The sequence below is a fragment of the Rhea americana genome, unplaced genomic scaffold (genome assembly GCF_003343005.1).
Source record: "Rhea americana isolate MKP2758 unplaced genomic scaffold, rheAme1 scaffold_499, whole genome shotgun sequence".
In the NCBI taxonomy this organism is placed as follows: domain Eukaryota; kingdom Metazoa; phylum Chordata; class Aves; order Rheiformes; family Rheidae; genus Rhea; species Rhea americana.
Genome location: NW_028186644.1, coordinates 140850 through 162423, shown reverse-complemented (window position 1 = coordinate 162423; position 21574 = coordinate 140850). Strand labels below are relative to the sequence as shown.

The following is a 21574-nucleotide window of genomic DNA, read 5'->3' as shown; positions in this document are numbered from 1 at the left end:
CTCGGCGGCCGCGGCGTCTCGGGGCGCCCGCGGCAGCAGCGGCCGGCCTGCCGGGTGAGGAGGGGGCAGCAGCGCCTTGCTGCGGGAATTACGTATATACACACACACACGAGCGAAGAAAAAGTTGTCCGAAATGGTAATTTCCGTTTCCCATTTCATCATCCCCGGTAGGCGTTAGCCCTGCGTGTGTGCGCGGAGGGGATGGAGTCGARGCGCGCTGCCGCCAGCCAGCCTGGCTGAGCCGCGTTTATTTATTTATTTCCTCGTTTAATCTTTAAATTGCTCGGTATTCTTCTCCTCGGAGAAGCCTTTGTGTGCTGGGGAGGGGCTGCTCGACACCTTTGCCCCTTAGCAAAGAAGGAGGGGGGGGGAATCCCAACCCGAGCCAGCTGCGCTTCTGCAGTCCAGAATTAACCTCCCCCAGTCCAGCAGATTGATTGCATGTTTAGAAAGGCAAATCGTTGCTCTCCCCACCCCTCGCCTCTAAGAAGCCTGGATGAGTTGAGCCCTTGACGCCCTCTGCCCTTTCCCAGAGCGAGCAGCTGTCCTGCGAGGGGGGTGTGCGTGCGGTTTGAAAATCAGCCTGTTCATTGAGGCACAAGAGCTGGTGTGTTTACGGATTGGCTTCTACTCCAAGCTTGTAGGTCTGTTTTGATATCCAGTTGCAGGAAGAAGGTTCCCCCCCCCCATTTTGTACACAAAGTACTCTGTTACTCTCCTACCACTGCGGACATGGCCCTATAGGCAGAGAACAAATTCCAGACAAGGTTCTTGACGCAAAATTGCCTTCTGAGATGGCTTCTGAAATTGAGTGTAGACCGCTTCTTTTCATGTAGGCAGAGATACTTGCTTAAAATAAATTTTGTGACTGTAATGCTTTGTAGTTGCTGTGTACTGACTTGAAATGCTGAAATTTTACAGAACCCAAAAGAACTTTGAGTTAAATGTATTTTTATTTTTTTCTGGTTTGTTCATAAGATTCCAGAACACTTTTATATAATCACTTCAATTATTTCCTTTTTCTGGGGAAAAACATTCCATGGAGTCATCAAGAGGGAAAATAAGATTAACTCTTGCATATTTTTCAAAAGGCATTGATATGTTCTTTTGTGTGTGCTCTACCAGGAACTAAATATTTGACTTGATTACCTTAAAAAGGGAAAGTTGGCATTTTTATGAGATATGCACCTTTAATCTGCAAGTAAATATATTAGGGCACTTTTAAATGGTTATGGTGGCCTGCAGTGTAAGTATTTAAAGTGCTACATTGTCTATGAAGTAGGAGCTACACTGACTTCCCCTGTCTTAGTAGGGAAATTCTTAAGTGCCTGGGTTTAATATGCTTATGAAACATCGCTGTTGAAGCCATGTGACTTGTTTTCTTTCCATGGGAAGAGTTCAGTCAGTGGAAGATCTCATTCTGTGGGGTGGTCTGTGTTTGTGTGGGTGTGTGTCTGTGGTTTTTGTTTGGAGCAGTGTGCATCTGGGTTGCTCCTAAAATGTGTTTGCAGCACAGTTAACCTCATGGCCAGTGTGCATTTGTCCCCAGAGCAACGGCTTGTCTGCGTTACTGTGTCCTTCCTTGTGTCTGCTCTTGCTTAGGTGTGTCTGGGGTATGTGGAGCTTGCAGCTTCTTACGAAGAGATGCTCCAGGATTCTTTTCCTTGTTGGTTCAAGGAGAACTTGTCAGTCCTAAAGGAGGTAGTGAGGAAGGTATAAAACTTGCCAGGGCACATCTTGTCTGTGTCCTCCCTGGAAAAAAGGGCGGGCTAAGCTGTAGTGGAATCTGCTGTGAACCTGTATTATTAGGCTAGCTGGGGCTTGCAGCACCTCCAGAGGTGGTCAGAGCGGTTGTCTGCGCGAGTGCTGCGGGTTCGGTYTGTGAATTTCGCAACAGGCCGAGCTGCCTGTGCCGTGGCCCTGTTCCTTCCAGGGTGGAGAGCGCACGAGCCCTGCGGTTCTTGTCCTCCAGCTTGATCAGTTCGGAATTATTTTGCTCATCTTTGTTCCTAAATAGTGATTATAGGAGGCCTGCTCATTTGGAAGTTAAATGCTTTGACGGGCTGGAAACTGTAGGTGTGTTGTGTGTAGGTGGTTTTACCATTCAATTCTKCGTTTGCTTTTAAGAGTGAACTCTTGTCCTAATCTCCATTTCATAAAAATGTGGCTCAAATGGTGAATTGATTTGTTTTTATGTGCTGCTTTTTGTTTTTATGATGTTGTAATAGCGTTTTCAGAGACTTAAAAATACAGAATGTCCAATGTGAATATTGGTTTTGGATGGGGGAAGGAGACTTAAAAAAAAAAAAAAAAAAAAAAAAAAAAAAAAGGAGAGAGAGAAAGAAAAAGAAAAAACCCTACAGCAAAGCACTGGAGTTTTCTTCCTTTGTGTGTGATAGGCAACCTGTTCAGATTGTTTTCTGCTTATTTTTTAATTGACTAAATCCCAAATATGATTCTGAGCAAACTGAAGTGGAATACACCGTTGTGCACCATTCTTGCTCTGTTCAGTAGAGCAGACAAATGTATTTCTCTAGGGTCAGTGAAGACTAGTCGTGTTAATCAATACTGTACCAGCAGTGTTCTCTCTTCAGTAAACCAGATGGACTACTTACAACTGGTAGTGATTATTTTGACTGTGTAATTGTAACATGGCTGCATGACGACAGTGTTCCCTGCAAATACTTCAAAGGAAGGTTCTTGAAAAGTATATCTTTTCCATGTTTAATCTGTACTCTTTCCTTTGTCTTTATGYTGTGGCTTTTGGAAATAGATTGAAGTACTAATATTTTTTCTTGCTTTTCTATGAAGTAAAACAGTGCAGTATCCTAATGAAGTGCCTCAAGCATGGGACTAAAAGTGGGATAATTGCTTTTTAGGGGCTCCCACAATAGTATATTGGTTTCGCTTAGTTCTAGCTCTGTGCAGTGACTGGGGTGAACTAGAAAGAACCTTAAGATTTTGTGAAGAAACTGCAGTATTTCTGAACAGTGCATGAATTCGCTATAAATGTGCATCCTTGTAGTTTTGTTTTGAGGAAAATATGTGCTCTAGTGACCTGAGTTTTCAGGAGTGAGACATTCTGATCACTTGGCGAACAAATTCTTCTCAAAGGAGAGAAAATTCTTAGGACCAGAGTTGGTTAATTACATTTTGTAGAATTATCAAGTATAAGAAAGTGGCAGCTTTCTTATGGTGTTGTCCCCTCTTCCTCTCTGTTCTGTATGAACTACTTGAATTTCAGGCTTGACAATCTGCATTATGATTTGAAATTCTTTCTTGGTATTAAGATACCATGGTGGCAGATGCATAGCAAGTAGTGACAGGTTCCCATGCTTTAGTGACAGGTTCCCGTGCTTTTTCAGTACAGCAAACCAAGTAACACTTGGAAATATGTACATGGTGATTATTCTTCTAATTGCTTTTACTTAATGAGGGTCTAGCAAAGATGGCTTGTCTGCTACTCCCATCATGATCAAGAACTATATGTATTTCAGATGTAAAAGGCTGTGGAGAAAAACTGGTGTCTCCACAGCAAAGATTTTAGTGTTTCAGGATAAACTTGCATATAGTTTCACCCCATCTAATTTAAGCAGTCTGCATGACACTTCACAGGAATGACTAGTATGCAATTTTTAAACATTTTTTTTTCTTATGAGACAGATTAGCAGAGCAACGGAGTTGCTTTTTCTGAGGGTACAAAGCCCTTAGATTCTCAGCCAAGTGTTATGTAATTTGTGTGTCATTGCACAGTAATAAGAGAAAAAAAACTTGCATAAATGTTAAAGGAAAGCTTGTATAGTCAATTATTTGAAATTGTAAGAATTCTAAGTGGTACGGGTTTGTGGAGCTGTAAGCTTAATAAAGTATGCTTAGAAAAAATTCTGTCTTCTSTATCCTGCTAGGAAGTGGGATATGGAGTTCTCAAAGCCTAGGGACTGGAAGCCATTTTTTAGTATATTCAACAGCACCTGGAATTTTTAAGCTTTCCCATGTAAAAGCTGTTTTTTTAATGCAACTATTGAGTATTTAAAATATTAATTTGTTTGAACCTGAGTGGTGGTAATGTTAGTTTTATCTGTGACTAGTTATTGGTGATGCCAGTTTGTAATCCTTTGCAAGTATATAACATAAAAAGAAAAAAAGAAGCTTAAGTGCTAATAGCAGTGAAAAATCTGTTCAGAATGTAGCCCGTGTGGAAAAAGRCAAGCACATATTTTGGTCTGTGTAGTCTCCATCAGCTGAGCTGAGGGCTTTTAAAAATCTGTTCTAATTCTTATGCTATATGTGAAATGGCTAATCCCATAAAAGACTCGCACCTTTTGACAGATGAAATGCTGCTGTTTCTTAACTTATTTCAGCAAAATATTTTTATAGATGGTATTAGCTCTGTGGCTCCAAGGGTAATGCAATCCTTATACAAGAAAGATCTTGCTTTGATCTGACAGCTTTCAAGATCCATTTCCAATCACTGAGTTCCATTAAGTCTGTTTATAATGGTGCCCTCAGTCTTTTTTCTGTTTATATGACTCTTTAGAGTGTTAACATTTCTGTGTATTTGAGTTCTCTTTAATAAACTGAAGGAGTAATTGGGGTCARAAAAGGAACTAATCCTATTGAAAAGTCTAGTTAATTATAGCAGATATTTTGGACTCCACAATTCTTGATTCTTTAGTATTTTCCCAAAATTGTAAGATGTAGAGAAATTATCAAACTGGCCTCAAAGTGGGACAGTAGGGCAGGCTGGTGACTTCACAGTTAATTTGGGGAGTATCATGAACATGCAGTTGTGGGCTTGCTAAGCTTGAGGGTCAGGGAGGAGGGGAAGTGGGGCTTCCCCCAGAGACCAGCCACTTTCCTTTTCTGTGTTGTCACAGCATTTGACATGCTCTACTTTATGCTGTGTCCTTTGAAATTTTGAGGACTAACACAACTTGTGTACCTTGCAGTGAGGTTAGCAGAGTGGTGCCRTTTTTAAGACTTCTGTCTTAAAAAAATGTACAAAGTGTCCCTGTAGACTGGCACCATCCAGGGAAGTAGAGTGGGAACAGCTATGGGTATGTGTTGTAAGTGGGAAGGGCCTCTGGTCTCTCCTAATGCTTGTTCACTGTTTGTGGCACAGCTGTTGTCTTGCTAGATTTTGCACATGAGAAATTGCCTTGGGTTTTCCTAATCCTCGTGGTTTAGATAGTAAAGAAGTCCTAAACAGGTCTTCAGAAACTGGTGCCTCTGCTAATTAGTTTTCACTTTGTTACGTTCATCGTGTGAATAAGTCTTTAGTTGTTCTACTCGTTACAACATGGATGTTGTGAACAGAGGCCAAAAATGCAGTACGTTGGGCTTAGGGATTAGGAGACGATGGCCCAAAGTCAACAAGGAACGTGCAGCGGCCCTTCGGCTTGTGGGGCGGCGAGGGCGGGGAGGCAGCGAGCTGTTGCAGCCGGGAGAAAGTGATGTTTTTTCTAGGTCAGGGTTGAAGCCACTGTCAGGGTGGTGATGTGAAGCATATATTACTGTCTGCATTGTCCCTGCCATATGGATGTGTGCAAGGCTTCTGCGTGCAGTACTGCCCTTGGCATTCATGCATTGAATTATTTATCCCCTGAAAATCTGTCGGCAGCCTTCCCCCCCYGCCCCCACCTCATCTAAGGAAACCAAACTTACCTGATGAGTATTTTGAAATAAATCTTCCACTGAAGCACAATATTGATTGTGTATTATCTTTGTGATAAAAAGCCAAATATAAAACCAAAGATTACAATATTCAATATTTTTGGAAATGCTGAAACATTAAATGGGTTCCGCTGTTGCAGATCTTCATCGGGGCAAGAGTGCTCAGGCTGGAGCTGCGTTCCTTCAGAAATTCTGTGTCTCTTTCTTCTTTATCAATAAAAATTAAAGGAAGACTTTGAAAATAGGCTAGAAAAATGATTATAAAAGAAGCCTTTTCTTCAGTACATATTGAGAAAACTGACCTTTCTTCCATGTGAATGGTGAGAAAGCATCTTCTTTCCTCTTACTGCTTTTGATTTGCTCCAGTAAAAGTGTTAAGATGGTCCTAATTCTAATGCTAGACTTCAGATTCTCACCTCATGATGTCAGCTTTTGCAGGGTGTCACTACAGGGTGGTTAAATGGATCTAGGAAATGGGAGAGGAAAGCATAAATTTTGAAGGGAAGTGACTCTAATTTTTCTGAAGTGACTGACAGTTTTGCAGTATAGAAAAGATCTAAAATCGTTTCCTTTTACAGTAGCATGAAAGTGTTAAAWTTTTTATCACAAAAGGTGGCAAAAGAAGGGATATATTAGCTTCTAAAAAATTAACCACAGTTCAGAGGTAACAAGCTGTCCCTGAAGATTTGGCATCCTTTACAGCAAGAGGCTGAAAAGCTAGGTTTTTGAAAATACTGTGCTGCTTTAAGTACCTTGCAGTGAAATGAAAGTATGTGCAATTAGGAATTGGGAGCTCTCTTAAAAAGAAAAAAAGCATTAAAGGAAAATTGGATGAATGGGAACTTCATTATTAATGTGTAAAATTCTTAACCACAGATCTTTATGCATCTTTATTTTAAATAGAGGACACATGAAAGTTTTCTCCAGAGTGAATTAGTGCACAAAGAGTTACCGGCTTATGTGGGCAGTAGTTCAGAGCAGTAAAAACTATAGGCCTTCCAGCCTGTCTGGTCTGCATAAACGAGTTGTACCAGGATCTCCGAATTACTGCTACGTAGCTGGGTTTTTTTTTAAACAGGTTATTTAGATCTGAGAAGAGGCAAGATAAAGTTCCAAGAAGTTCTCTCTTGGAAATGGTCTCCTGATAACTGCCTTATGCACTGAGAAGGTAACAGTTCTGGTAATCCCACTGATTGTAGCTGTGACAGTATCCCATGAAAAGTAGTAATCTCTCAAGTAGACTTTATGCTTTCAGTGTGGTCTTTTCAACTCTGTATGCAAAATGATGGCAAGTGCCGATAATGAAATGTCAGTGTTATCATAAGACATGGAGCTTACTATGTGGACTGTGACATTCTGCCATTGCTTCAGGTTTTAAGTAGTCTAAAGATGTAAGCCTTTGTATAAAGTTTTGCTATAGTTGTATCTTCAGATACATGGATGAGATTAGCCATGCTGATACTGGGAAGAGATGTAGGTAGATGTGGGGAAAGGGGTGTGTGTGTGTGTGTGTGTGTGTGTGTGTTGGGGGGGGGGGAACATGCTGTTTGCAACTATGATACGGTAAATACCACTGTGGGAGCCTGTGCTTTGGCTGCAGTATTTGGCTACTTCCCGCAGCTAGCTGTCTCCTTGATTTCGTTTTGCAGCTAGGTACAGGGAGATATGTTTATCCAAACTAGACAGTAGGTCTGCAATGAACGTAACTGGGTATTTCTATGTGAACAGCCTGAAGGGAGTTGAATGTACTTACATGCTTTGAAAACGAAACCCTTACTCCTTGAAAATGGACTTTTGACTCCAGCTCATGCAGTTTCTTGTGTCAGTTTGGAAAGGTTTCAGAACTTAACTAAATAGATTGGCCATGCTTAAGGCTCCTTTCACTCGTGTGCATTTCTTCAAAGTCTCAAAGCATTCTTCTAGCTCTCTTTGTGATTTGTCAATTCAGGGTAAAAGCTGGCCAAGTCACTGTCATTTGATACTAGTGGAGCAAAACCTGTGTAGAGTGCATCAGATCAAAGGAATGTTTGATCCATCACAACTTACATAATTAGCGAGAGATATGCTAYTTCCTTTCTTTCCTGCATTGACTATGAAGCATATTGGATTGAGACACAACTTTGTGGCATCAGGTTCTCTCCCAGGAGCTCTTACACTCATGAAGTGAACAGTGACGAAGACACCTTACCRTTTTCTGCAGTCACAGATGACATTTTCTTCTAGAGATGAAGACACCTGGTGTTTCGTAAAGAATAGTCTTGAGAATGTGCTAGTTTTTTTGTTGAGAATTAGAGTAGCTCCTGACCATAGTATCTGCTCCAGTTTCTGTTCTTGCTCTAGCATGTCTCTTGGCAGATGTTAGGATACTGTTCATTGATTGTCCAGGTCTCTGATCTGCTTGAAGGACTAAAYTTTGCCAGCAACTCAGAAGGCTTCTGGCTTTTGAACTGCGATCTGAGGTGCCCTGTATTACTCAAAGCTGCTCTGTCTTTTGGGTAGTGTTGGTGAATTAAATTGCCTTTCCCTGTGCTTAGCACTGGAACTGGGGTGTTAGCTTGTTTTGTGGTGAAAGCTGAGTTGCCTTTCGGTTAGCCCTCATCCAAAGGAGATCAGGCAAGAAGTCAACTCTGCAGCTTTTTCCTAGTGTGCTGACTAGTGCTTTTTAGTTAGAAAGCTACAGGTTGTAGTCTGAAAATACTGAATTTATTTATGCAATCTCTTCTGTTTACTAGCTTTCTAGTTCACTCATCATAATATTTCTTCTCCCTTTTATCTGTCCCTTTCCCTTCCTGGGAATMTCATCCTACATTCTAGAGATTCTTCTCTGCTTTCTGTCCTTGTCTTGATGGTCTTCCTCWTTCAGAATTCTCATCTCTAATTTTAGGTTTTCTACCTCTGGATGTTTCCTTCCTTCTGTTCCTGCCTTTCTTCTTTTATYTGATATCATCCTGTGCTTCTGACACCTTCTTGAGGTCTGTTTTTTTTTCTTTTCTTTTTCTTTCTTCTTCCCTCCCTTCCCCGTAGTGGGAGGAAACTGCTTGAAAATGGAATAAAGTTGCAGTAGTGTTGAGAGAGGAAGGATTTTAGGATTTGGAGGCTTCTGCTGGTTAAGAGAGTTYGGGGGAAGCAGTATGGGGTCTGCTATTGTATGGCTGTTATGCTCATCAGTAATAGCTTGTTGCCTCTTCTGTATCTCTGCCCTCGGCTATTGTCTTTGGCTAGATCAGCTCTTTGGATTGTCGTCTGCCGTATGGATTTGTCCTGTATTTAGACAATGGGGTTCAGGTCCACAGCGTTACCAGTAATAGTTGCAGGCAGGATTTACCCTTATGGAGCAGTGCAGGTAATAGGAATCAGCCAGTCCTCCTGATCGGTTCTTCAGAGAGCTGCTGTGTTGTCTGYCTGGTGCTAGTTCGCTAGATGCAGCCTGTAGCATGGAGATTGGTGCATGGGAGATCTGCTGGCAGTGTTGCATGCTCTTTATAGCTTAGGAGCCTGGCTTTCCCRTGGATTTATTTCAGTTTGCTAGAGCATGAAAGCTGAAAGCTGCATGGTCTTCTCTAGAAATTTACTTCATGTTAGCGTACATGTCAGCACTGGAGCAGGTTGCCCAGAGAGGTTGTGGAGGCTGCTTCTCTGGAGATATTCAAAGCCCGGCTGGATGCAGTCCTGTCTAACATGCTCTAGGTGACCCTGCTTGAGCGGGGGGATTGGACTAGATGATCTCCAGAGRTCCCTTCCAACCTTACTCATTCTGTGATTGTGATACATTAGCTTACATTTGCTAAAAAAAAAAAAATGACTTAGGTTTCTAAACTGGATGTATTCTGCCACTGTAAAGGGGAAAGCCAGTCTTCTGGAAAAGGATGCAGCGTGCATTAGCAGGAAGCATGGTACCTCATTTTATAATTCTGGCATCCTGAAAGGTGGTATGGCCTAGTGGGATTCATCAGCTTGAAAGCTAGCAGGGCTGGTGTATATATGCATAATCTGATTTTTGCATAACACTTAAAGAGCGAGTATTTAAATTCTTACTTGCAGATGTGTAGTCTGACTTTTTTTTTTTTTTAGGTTCTCTTTTGTGAAGGGAACATTGAAACACTGTAGCAAGGAGCTTCAGTAGAAAACCAATCATGGCAATTATTGGAGGGTTTAAAGAGAAYCTAGCAACTGCTTCTAGTACTATAGTTAGATTTACAGACTTTCTTTTTTTTAATCTAAGATTTGTAGCTGTTTGCATTGCAGTGCATGGAGGTAATCCAAATATTGTTGTAGAGAGAAATGTGGTTGCACTGAGACCAGTGACTAAATTATTTGAAATGGTAACTGTAGTGCTGCTATGGTCTCTATAGCAAATGATCTTCAGGGAAAGTGGAGCAGGATGGTGTATATGTGGTSGTATGTGAATTTGATGTTTGTGGGAAACCTAAGCTAACCTGTAAAGATTTTGGTTACCTAGATACTTTCTGACCTAACTTGTTTTTCTCAATAATTGCAGCAAATGATTAACAAATGATGCTTTCCATGACTGTGGTTATGTAAAATGTTAATACACTGCATATTTTTTTGCTTGCATTATAATATGCACAGGGCTTAGAGTTAAACTTCAAAGAAGGTAGTTTGCTTTATGGTTGAACCTGTGAGCAGTTTTATGTACAGGGTGGAGTGAACTTGGGAAGAATATTGCAGTTTTCCCACTATCATAAAAAGTTATGATCCTCATGATTCAAGTGTTGTTCTGTAGGTGGAGGCAAAAGACAGATGCAKAGGTCATTAGGAGCATGTACAGAGTAAGTTCAAATGTGCCAGTTAAGTGAATGCTATCTTCTGTGTTCGCAGCTCGCTGAAATGGGTTTTAAAAAGTGCTTTCTGTTCCTTCCCAAGAAAACTTGCACCTGTGTTGCTTGCAGAACAGTTAGACCATTTCCATGGGAAAGGAACTTGGCAGGGTGAATTATGAAATGCAGATGAGAACGGGTGCTTTTTTTTTCCAGTGCAGTATTTTAAACCATTCTTAAAACGTGGTGCTTCAGAGCAGAAAAGAGACTGTAAGTCGCTTTATAACCTACTTTCTTATTTTGGACTTTTCTTTGGGGTATGAGCCAAGTGAATTGAAAAATAAATAGCTGCATCTTGAATGAGATTCATTCCAGTTAACTTTATTAATGTTTCAGAAGATATTTAGAAATTGAGATATATTACCTAAAATGAGYATTGTTTGGGCTAAGTAGTCATGGTGGAAGAATAGGATAGGGTTTTTTTAAGCCTTAATTGTGGGCTTTTGCAAAATTGTATGACAACATAATCTCATTGACCTGTGCTGCTTTTAAACCATGGTAAGATAGGAGTCTCCTAGTTATAGAGTGAACACTACAAATTCTGGGATATAAAACACTTTTCAGTTTTCAATAAGTAAGTTATAACTGGTTGAAATAAGTCACTATTCCAGTTTCAGTCAGATCTCTATAAATATTCTGAGTGACTTAGCCTCTTGTTTAAAACGTTTTCTCCTGGGATGGAGAGGTATAAATGTGCTCTTTGTCTGCGACCATGAAAATTAAAGGATCACAACATTCAAAGTGTGGATGTTATATCTGCTGAGGAACTACTTCTTGAGGAACATATACTGTAGATAAAACCTTAACAAAGGTATTAGTACATTTTTGCTTGCCATTTTGTGAGCTTGAATAATTTTATTCTAAATATATTAAAAACTTGAAAGCAAAACTGAGCYTTATCTTTGGATGATCTGTTAGCTGTTATACCTAGCATTTTACTTATTTTTGTCAACMCATGTGAACATAAACATTTTATCCAGAATGGCCTTGCAAATATTGCTGGGTTTACATATATTGTCATGGAGAATAATTTTCATTTAACTGTAATTTGCTTTATATTTTCCTTGCTGGTTGCTATAGAAACACAGTCCAATGTGGCAGTGACTACTAACAGGAGCTAGGTTATGCATTGCGTTTATAATGGACCTCTGTTAATCGTGCTGCYGTCTTCACTGACGGAACCATGATTATTTGCAGGAGGCACTTTATTTACATAAACTTAAGATGCCTGTAGTACCTTGGATTAATATTCAGAGCTAAGTATGCTCTTTCTCTTCTGCAGAAGTTTGACCATAAGAACTGCCTATTATGATGATTCTAGGATTGGGCAGATTTACTTTAATGCGAGTTAGACTTCATTTTCTATTTTCATTTGCAGTAATAACCTAACTAGTAACATTGTTTCCTATGCTATATTTTTCAACCTCAGATTTTTAACTTTTGAAGCATGAGAATGAAACTTTTTTTTATCCTTTTGAGTATAAAAAAAGAAAAGTTGACTTGTTTTTTTGTAATGTGTGTGTCTTTATGGTAGTTACTGCAGCTAGGTAAACACCTTTCCTATGACACTGCRCCTTGCATCTGAGAGCAGTGTGCTTTGTCTAACAGAATGATAGCAAAGCAACTGATTGTGCTTACGCAGGTGGAGAGGGAGCGGAGATGGATTTTAGTCTTATTTTTGGCTGCCTGTCGATTTTTGGGTCTATTTTGCTGCTCTTGTTTTTGGCATCCTTGTCCCTGTCTGTCTCGTGCCACAGCTGCTATTCTGCTGAACTCTGCCTACCTTTCCGTTTGATTTACTTCTGCTGATGAACCCCCAGGCACAGAAAATGCAGATGTGAGGATTATATATGTCCGTTGCAGCTGGCAGAGGAAGCTGATTTTTGCCRCTGAAGACAGCGCCCCATCTCAGGGCAGAGGTGGTTTAGGGCTTTAGAAATGATCCGTCTGTGTCGCCGTACGAGCCGAAGGAGCTAGCAGAATAGGCGAGAAGCGTAGTCCTCAGTGCGTGGCGGTGGGCTTTGCCCCCTTCTGACGGGAGCGCAGGCTTTGGGTGGCTTCTTCTCTTTCCTGTGACTCGAAGTGTAAAGTACAGCATGATCTCTCGGAAGCAGAGTATCTGTGCTCAGATATTCTATGATTCAGGATGCTTAAGAAAATAAAAGGTTTCTGATGTGATGGCTTCTTGAATTCTTGGTGCTGTTTGCCTTCTAGCTACCAGGAAGACAAGCATCATGGTGGTATCACTGGCATCAGTTCAAATTGAACTCCCCATCTGTCAAATAATTTATTTTTGCTTAACAGGATGAGCTAGCAAAGGGAAAACCACATCAATTTTTTTTTAGTCTGTGTACTTTTATGGCAGAAACCTTAAACTGTAACTCGGAGACATGGATTTTACTCACTTCCAGAACAAGATTGCTCAAAGTGAATTTTTTGTTTAGTTTTAGGACTTCAAGAAAACTTGTATGTTGGCCCTTTATTTCCTTTTCTCTGTGGTTAGTGACCGATTATGTAATTCTAGATTTTTCAATCATGTGGATACTTTTAGGTGCTTTGATATCTTAAAATGTTACTCCATTTTATATTTTGTAATGAAGTATTAAGAAACTAACCATTTTCCTGCAATGATGTAAAAGCAATAGTGATAGCATCCTATTTAAAGCATTTGAAGGAGGTAGGGATAAAGAGGGGAGGTAGGGCCAAATCGAGCTTTCTTGTTATATGTACACACTGTATTTTAGTACAATTTTGTTTGCTTCATGTGAAACTTGTAAGCTATTACAATTTTTTCTGTGATGTGTAAGCATCCGTATACACTATGTGTGTAYGGAATAATCTCGTCACCTCTTAGGAACGGCTGACAGTAACACAGTAAATGTGGAATTCTTTCCTGTCCATGCAGATAATGGAAGGAAGGGTGTCCTGATATAACTCCTGCTAAGACTATCTGSATAAGAAGCTGTAAGCCCCTTGGACTCTGTTCTGCATTAGTAGTAGTATTCACCTCTGTTCTCCATTGCTTAGTTCTGTGCCTTTCATATCATGATGTCAGTGTGCTTTTTTTTCTTTTTTCCCCCTGCTGAGAAGAGGCAGACGTGATTCATAGTCCAAGTCCGGCCTAATTTTATTGAAAGTCTATAATCGTAATTGTATTTTTTTTTTTGATCTTATGTAGACTTTCTACATGTTTCCTGTTTTTCTGCATGTTGTCACCTAAGCATGCAAAAGCAACCATTTGTGTTCTTTAGTGACAGACTTGGTACTCAAATGCACCTCTTTAAAGGGARTAGATAACCTGCTGCAACATCCTGAAACACCAGCATTGAGGCATTGTGCCAAGAGGCAATAAGCACAAACTGAAACACAGGAGGTTCCACCTGAATATGAGGGGAAAAGTTCTTTACTGTAAGAGTGACAGAGCACTGGAACAGGTTGCCCAGAGAGGTTGTGGAGTCTCCTTYTCTGGAGATACTCAAAAATCTGCCTGGATGCAWTCCTGTGCAGTGTGCTCTAGGTGACCCTGCTTGAGCAGGGGGGTTGGACGAGATGATCTCTAGAGGTCCCTTCTAGCCTCAACCGTTCTGTGATTCCGTGATTGCTYGCATCAATAGGATGTTCAGGCTTGCTGGCAATTTATGAAATAATGAACACTTACTCTTGTGTAATTCACAAATTTTATCTGAATTTTATTCCAATTTTATTTACCTTCAGCTACCTCAATATYGAGCATTCCAAACCAAAGGCTTTATGAGTTGGAAGTATTTTACTTAAGAGCTAAGAATTAAAATACGGAATAACATAGCAAAATATTAGGAAACAAATTTTTGTGGTGGTGCTGAGTTGAGCTGTTTTTCCCGGTATTGCAGGAACAGCCTCATTCAGAACTGAAGGCAGAGGTAGATGATTGCTTTTTTGGCAGTGTTTCAAGTCAAGGGGTGACATTGCATTGATAAAGCATAACTGGGCAGTCTGGTGTGTGGGGGAGCTGTGCGTTTTTTTTTTTTTTAAGAAAAAGCGTGACTCTGTAGCCTCTGTATGAGTGTGTATGATACCTAACTTGAAGACAACTTAAGTTCTTTGACTTCTTTCCARATCTGAGGCAGCTAACTTAATTGATATTTAAGAGTATCCCCCCCCGCGAGTGCAGTCATGAAGGTTTGCTTGATGAACTGCAGTGTAAGCATAGTTGTATGCATAAACTAACGCGTGCGGTGGTCAGGTTACCTTTTGTGGAATTCATTGAACAGACTCTGTTACCTGATTGTTCTGTTAAACATTCATTTGTGAAGTGAAAGAGCRGAGTGGCTTTGCTCGCAGAGAGAAAGAGAATTTGACTCTTTCTAAAACTTTGCTCTGAAACGGAGAATATTGAAAGGTTCGCTGATTTGCATTTGCTTTTGTTCTGACAGCTAATACACTGTCTGTCTGAGGTCATGACAAAGTGTTAGTCACAAACAGAGCGTTTTAAAGCCAAACTGTCATTCTGCTCCCTCCTCTTTTTGGACACTTGGGTTAACTCTGAGGCAGCTTGCGTCCCGTGTTGAGCTTTGAAGACARTACTGAATTTGGGCCTGTTAGCTCTCCTCCCTTCCAGATAATCTGTTAGAACTGTCTAATGTGACCGAGGCATGCTGCTGGTTTTGGTGTAGGTAGTTACTTCTGGGCARGTTGGGAGTGTCCAGAGGAAGCTGGCTGGTGTTTCATCCAGGAGGGATTTCTTCTGGACGCGAGTGAACTGTCTCCTGCTCTGAATAGCCTCTGTAGCRGTGCCCTCGCTAGGGTGTAAAGAGAGATCAGCTCACCAGGCTAACTTTACCCTGTGAACATTTCCACCTCTTTGCAGCCTCACATGCTTTTATCTAAAAATACGTTCATGTTTCTGTACAATAGGCTTCTCAAGAGCATGTTGAACCTTTTCTTCAAAAAGGAGACTTGTATTATCAGGTGARCTATTCTGGGAATAAATAGTATTCTGCATTTTTGCTGTCAACTATTCCTATTTTGCTTCTTCAGACAGAAGAAATTGGAGTGAAAATAGTTCTAGTTGGAATTCCCTCTCTGACAACAATAGCAGAAATGGGGTGGAGTTGTTTGAAAGCTTGTAATGATAAAAAAATTTAGAGGAACAATCTATCCCAATTTACACAAACTTCACTACTTGATTCTGTTTAAATAGTTTTGGCCACAGGCGGAGTGGATTAAGCGTGCTTTGTCGGCTCTGGTCTGCTCTGCTACATTCCTTCATTAAGTTCTGTTCATTTGGTTGTAATTTAGCACTTCCCTTTTTTTGAAGAGGAAAAAATGAAAGCCTACCAGTCTGACACCTATAAACAGTACTTAGTTATTGCTACCTCTGAATGTTATGATTCATCTTCTAGGTAGACAACTTGCTACCTTCAGCGTCTCATTTTAGTTTTGAACAAACTGAGCTGCTGTGCTTAAGCACGCGCRGCTTACGGAGTCAGTGCTGCTTCTGTTTGTTGCTTGGCTGTTTCCAGGTGGCTTCAGGAGCTCCTGGTAGCAGGGCGAGAGGGCTAGTTTAGACACAGCGCTGCTGGCGACAGGTGAGTYTTACTAATTTACATTGAACAGCTTGATAGTTGAAATTCTAGCAGCAAGTTATAACCTGAACTCTTGCCGTTTCTGCCATCGGTGAAGCTTCAGTGGGGTGTTTAAATTCTAGGATACAGAGGGACTTGCAGCAAATGTTACTCAAGTATGTGTAGGTTTGATTTCAATGCTTGTTGTTTTCTGTTTGTTTCTAAAAAAGACAATGAGAAGAGGCATATTTTTTGCCTCTCAGACTATTTAAGGTTTGCTGTACRTTTTTCTCTCCTTTCAGCTTTGGGTTTACTCTGACTCATTTTGATATGGAAGCTCACCTGCTGTATCTGCTAGAACTTCATATGCTTGATGGAAAGTACACCTGCGTGTGTTTTGCTGGCACCTTCTGTTGATGTTAATTGGCAGTAGGGCTCAGTCACGAGCTACATAGACAATCTGAACAATTTACAAGGAAGTTTGCTTTAAAATATTGTTGGCATTAGTGGGACTCAAGCTTAAAATTAGAAACTGTTTATGATGTACAGTTGTAGTTGTTTACCTTGGACCATAATTATCTTATTTCCTGAGTTAAAAACGTCACGTCAGCTTGCTAAAGCAAGATTTGATGACAAAGGAATTGTTTTTAGCCACCAGCAGAGCAAAGAACACTTCAAATATGTGTCTAAATATGACTTTCTAACCCAAAGTATAGCACACTCAAGATTTTAAATTGGCTCTGGAAGTTGCGTGGGTTTATGGGTAGGCCATTTGGCTGAGGATCAAGGGACTCCGGTTTAATCCCAACTCTGTTGTCCTTTTGTCCTCTGTCTGTTTTCCTTGCCACCCTCTGTGTCATTTATTTGCTCTGCGATCTGTTTTGAAGGAAGGGATATGCCTTTTCACTAGGTGGTTGTAGATTTGTCGTGGGGTGTGGCTTTGCGGCGCTGCTTGGGCCGGTTCCCCAGCATGCCGGCAAAGAGGGCAACGCTGCGCCACCTTCCCTGTACAAGTCCTGGCTCCTCACAAAAGCTAAATCAACTTTCTAAAATGCTGGAACAGTACCCTGGCAGAAGAAAATGAATAGATTTTTGCAGGGCCAGCAAGTTGGACTGGCTTACGGATAAGCACCAGAAGTAGCCCAAGGAGAATCGGGGGATGAGGTGGCTGGGAGGGGGCACGAGAGCTCCCTTTTCAGCTTTGCTGAGCTGTTCAAATCTGCTTTAACACGTTAACTTCATTTGGCATCAAGTCCCTCTTTAGGAGCTGGAGGCTCCACTGAAGTACACAGCACATTTGGCTTCCTTATTTTACTATTTCGTAAAGCTTTGTGGTGATTCTTAGTGGTTGAGGTTGGCTATGCCTTCCTCTTACCTTTTTTCAAGCTTGCTTTCCGTAGCTGAGATGCAACTGTGCAGCTGTCTGCTTCATCTTGGTTGTATGGTACTGTTAAGATGTCCGTATTTCAGGAGAATGAATGGAAAATGGGAGGGGAGCAAATTCCTTAATGATGGCAACTGCTCCTTAAACCTGTTCAGGGCTTATAATAGAAGGAACAAATTCTTTAGACGCTGTCGATGCTTTTGATTTATGTGGTATTCTTTAAGAGTCTCTTTTTATCCTGACCTTAACTTGCCGGGACGTAGACAATAGGGGAGAGATCCCATGTGTACATCAAAGGGGCGCTTCCTTTAAGGTTTATCCTTGCTGCGCATTTTGTGGTGATTGTAAGCTGCTAGCGACTGTGGAAACTTMAGACTTGAGCACTTCTTAACAACTGCATTTTTTGCATTGTTTTCTGTGGACCTCTGGGGTCATCAAGCCAGGTCTGCTGCTATGGCGGGTAACAGCGTCGTATAATCATTTTTGTGAATGTACGTTCTGTTGTGAGCCTTTGAGACCTGCTTATTCTTAAGGCAAGAGCCCTGTATCCGACTTGCAGAAGTATCAAGTTGTGATGTTTGTGCGACTCCACGTAATTTTCCTGGCTGAGGAGGCTGTAAACTGCTGTCTGGAGGGGATGATCATCATGTGCTGCTCGAAGAAGTTTGCTCTATTTTTCCCCCCCTTTGAGAGAGACTACGTGTATATTCTTGAAGGCTGAGTGGTGACTTCCTTGACTCTTCCTTGGCTAATTAGTGTTTTTTAAAAATGGAATGCCTGCATCCTTTTTGCAAATCAGGTTTCAGAAAGGAAAGGAAATAGTTCAGTTATTAATAGTAACCTGTATCCAATTTGCCACTAAACTGCATGATTGCAAATATCTGAGGCTCTAAAAGGTGACAAATGTGTCTGTCTCTCACTTTTTTTTTCTCCTCTATTTTAAGAATGTTTTGTATCATCTCYGTGTGTTTAAAACGGAGCATGGGATAAGAGAAATTGCAAAATCATACTTAAAAGGGGGGGGGGGGGCTGGAAATCTCTTTCCAGCAGAGTTGCATTTTTAACCCTTGCTCCTTTGCTTTGAAGAACTGACAGAAGGAATTTGAGTGGAATGGATGAGTAAAGGGCTCTCGGCAAAGTTAGGTGTTCAGTCTAATGATGAGAAGCATGTTTGTTCCATTTCAGACTTGTATGTAGGAGGAATGAAAAGGAGAATGTCCCTTAAATATGACAGCAGCTGTGATCCAACTTTAAATTACTGGTTTAATTCCGGGGAATATACTACTTGTCTTTACCGGTCTGTTTGTTGAAGGCCAACATCTTGGAGCTTAGCTAGGACAATGTGAAGCTTCAAGATTTTCAGCTTGACTCTTAACTTCGGGCAGTTCAACATGGTGGGTGATGGGGTGTGTGTGTGTGTGTGTGTGTGTGTGTGACCTGTCAAAGATTAATGATGCTCTTGTTCATCTACAGAAGTCATCTTTAAATACCCCTTTTGACGGGCTATTGGCATTTTCCTTATCATGTATCTTTTTAGATCTCAAATGGTAGCAATTCCACTAGATCACTGTTGTTTTTTAGTTTTGTTTTGTGTAAGTGCAGTAGATAAATTTCCAGAATGAATTACTGCAAGTGTAAGGTAGAGAAYCTGGTATTTACATTTGTTTGCTAGCTTTGTTTGAACCTGTTGCAGTTCTTTTATAGGTACTTGTAGAGGGTGATCTAGTCCTTGTTTAAAAACTTGAATTTCTGTAGCTGAGTTTTCTAGCACTTGATTAATTTCTTCTGGATTTCCTATTAACCTTTCTAATTTGTCAACATCCGGTATATCACTCATGCTGCAGTCTATAATAGTGCTGTTCTTCCTCTATTACTTACTTTTGTTTGTATGCCCAAGAATAGCATTTGTTGTCGTTGCCTCCTACCTTTGTACTTGAATTMATTTTCTGTTGGTTTCTGTGTTGACCTGAAAGTCTTCCTGGATAATATTTTTCTAAAATGTTTCCCTTATGAACTACATAGTACCTTTATTCTWCGTGTCTGCATGTATGTGGGTGTAGTTAGGCTTTAAATTTTTTAAAAAACTTTTATGCATCTATGTGATTATCTGACACTAAAATAATTGGACTGGAGATGCATTTCTTTTCAGATAGGCTCAGGCAAGCATTTAGCATCTGGAATTTACAATTTTTTCTCCTCACTTCTTTGTGAACTCAAAATTGTCATGGAACAGTTCCACTTTGAAAAAACACATTTGTGCATTCTGTATCTGTGTCAAATGGTTCAGGAATTAACAGCATACTATACCCTAAAATAATAGCTTGGGGGTTCTGAAGGCATTGATATTAAATTTTATGTCTGGATAGCTAATGAAGTGAGGTTATCTGAAGGAGGAGATGATGCTCTGTGCTTCTATCAGAAGCACTTTCTCACGTGCRTAAACTGTATGTTTTGCTGTGTATCAGTGGTAATGAAGTGTTTTCCAAAAGCAAGACTATTGAATATGTCATGCTTAGGCTCACTTAACTATTAAATGATCTGTATGTGCTTGATTATGCATCTTCTTGGAAGAGGCTCAACCAGGTTGGGAAGACCTAGCAATCTTAGATAAATTACATTTCATAGTGGAGCACTAAAAATAAATAAATAAAGGTCTGGGGGATTATTTGGAAGTAGTAGAACTAGGAGGCCTGTAGCTTCCTAGGCTATTTAAATCACAGTACGTCATTGGTTTGGGATGCCTAACCATTTTCTTATTTCCATCTATGATAGAGATGATTTCTTAGTGTGAGTTAATGCTGTTACAAGGCAACTATTCCTAGTATAGTTTAGATTTTTCTATTCATATGCCAATAAATGTGGATTATGCTTAAGTATCTAACTTTTTTCTTTTTAGAACTAGCARTATTTTTATTTATGCAGACTAAATCATAGCATAAAAAACRAAATGTTCTCTAGACTGACGGAACAGTTCTTGTCTCTACTTGCTTGTACAGAAGGGCAAACTATAGCCTTGAGCTTTAGTCCAAGGTTGGTTAAGGAAATTGCAGAAACTGTGTTTTGACTTAATACTTTCCACTCATCAGAGAAGCCACAGAAGGGTGGTAAGGGTGAAGAAAGAGAGATGAGAGAACATGTTTATGTATTTCTATAACTCTTAATTGCATGCATAGAATTCAAAAATATGGCTCAATGGAAACTGTTCAGGCTTGCTTTGCTCTTCTGCCACATCACTCCAAGAAAAAAACTGAGTTACTTAAATGATTCAAGCTTTCAGGTTGTGCTGAGGGCTGGGACTTTTCTGACATCTCCAGTTCTTCTCTTTCTCTCTCTTTTCCCTGCCAACTACCTTTCAAACTGCTTTCACAGGTCTTTCCAAGAGGAAACAGTGAGTGTTATGTAATTCTAGGGATTAGTAATTTTGAGATACTCATACTCTTCAGGAGCAGAGTTCTTTAAAAATCTGATAGAAAGACGCTTGATAACCAATGGCAAAGTTGAAATGTCCACTGATCTCCAGGAATTTATTGCTTAACTGCTTTTTATATGCTTGCAAGGGTTTAAAATCTGTGAAGTGTTAGGTAACTATTCTGCTGGGTTTTTTTTCAGTATAGTAGTGATTTTTGTATTTAAATTGCATTAAGCTATCTTTTGACTTACTAAAATGAATATCAGAATTTTTATGGAACTTACGAAGTCTTGCTTCTGTAGAAGGAAGCATAGAAATGTATCCTACACAAGCATCTTTCCACATTCTCCATATAAGCATGATGTTTGGAGTATTTGAGAAGTAGTTAACAATAGTATTCAGTAATTCTTTAGGATCACCCAAGAATATTTGGTGTTGGAAGCTCAGTTTGACTGTCAAATCAGTGTGTAAATACAAATGTAGTTTAATGAATGGAAAGGAGCACAAGTCTTGAGGAGTATCTAAAACATACTGAAACTAGTTATTTGACCTCGCAAGTGCTGTAGTCCTTTCTTTCATTGGAGGTCTCTAAATAGCTTAATGGTTCCTGAATTTAGACTATTGTCAACTTTCAGTTTCTTGTGGACGATGGTGTCTGTATCAGACTTTCAATTAAACACTTAAATGACAATTTAGTTCCCCAAGCCATAATTCAGGAACCACATCT

General features: G+C 40.2%; 2 protein-coding genes across 3 annotated transcripts in view; one reads left to right on the top strand and one right to left on the bottom strand.

Moving 5' to 3' along the window:
• The window catches only part of SPG7 (SPG7 matrix AAA peptidase subunit, paraplegin), a 97699-nt gene that overhangs the window by 41066 nt on the left and 35059 nt on the right, over positions 1 to 21574 (bottom strand). The gene's annotated exons all lie outside the window — the stretch shown is intronic.
• ANKRD11 (ankyrin repeat domain 11) overlaps positions 6823 to 21574 on the top strand; it is a 155588-nt gene continuing 140836 nt past the window's right edge. The window contains exon 1 of one of the 2 annotated variants that reach the window (XM_085317345.1): positions 6823 to 6841. The gene's annotated coding sequence lies outside the window, so the exon portion shown is untranslated. The remainder of the gene's footprint in view (positions 6842 to 21574) is intronic. The other variant, XM_085317346.1, reaches the window with a different exon arrangement.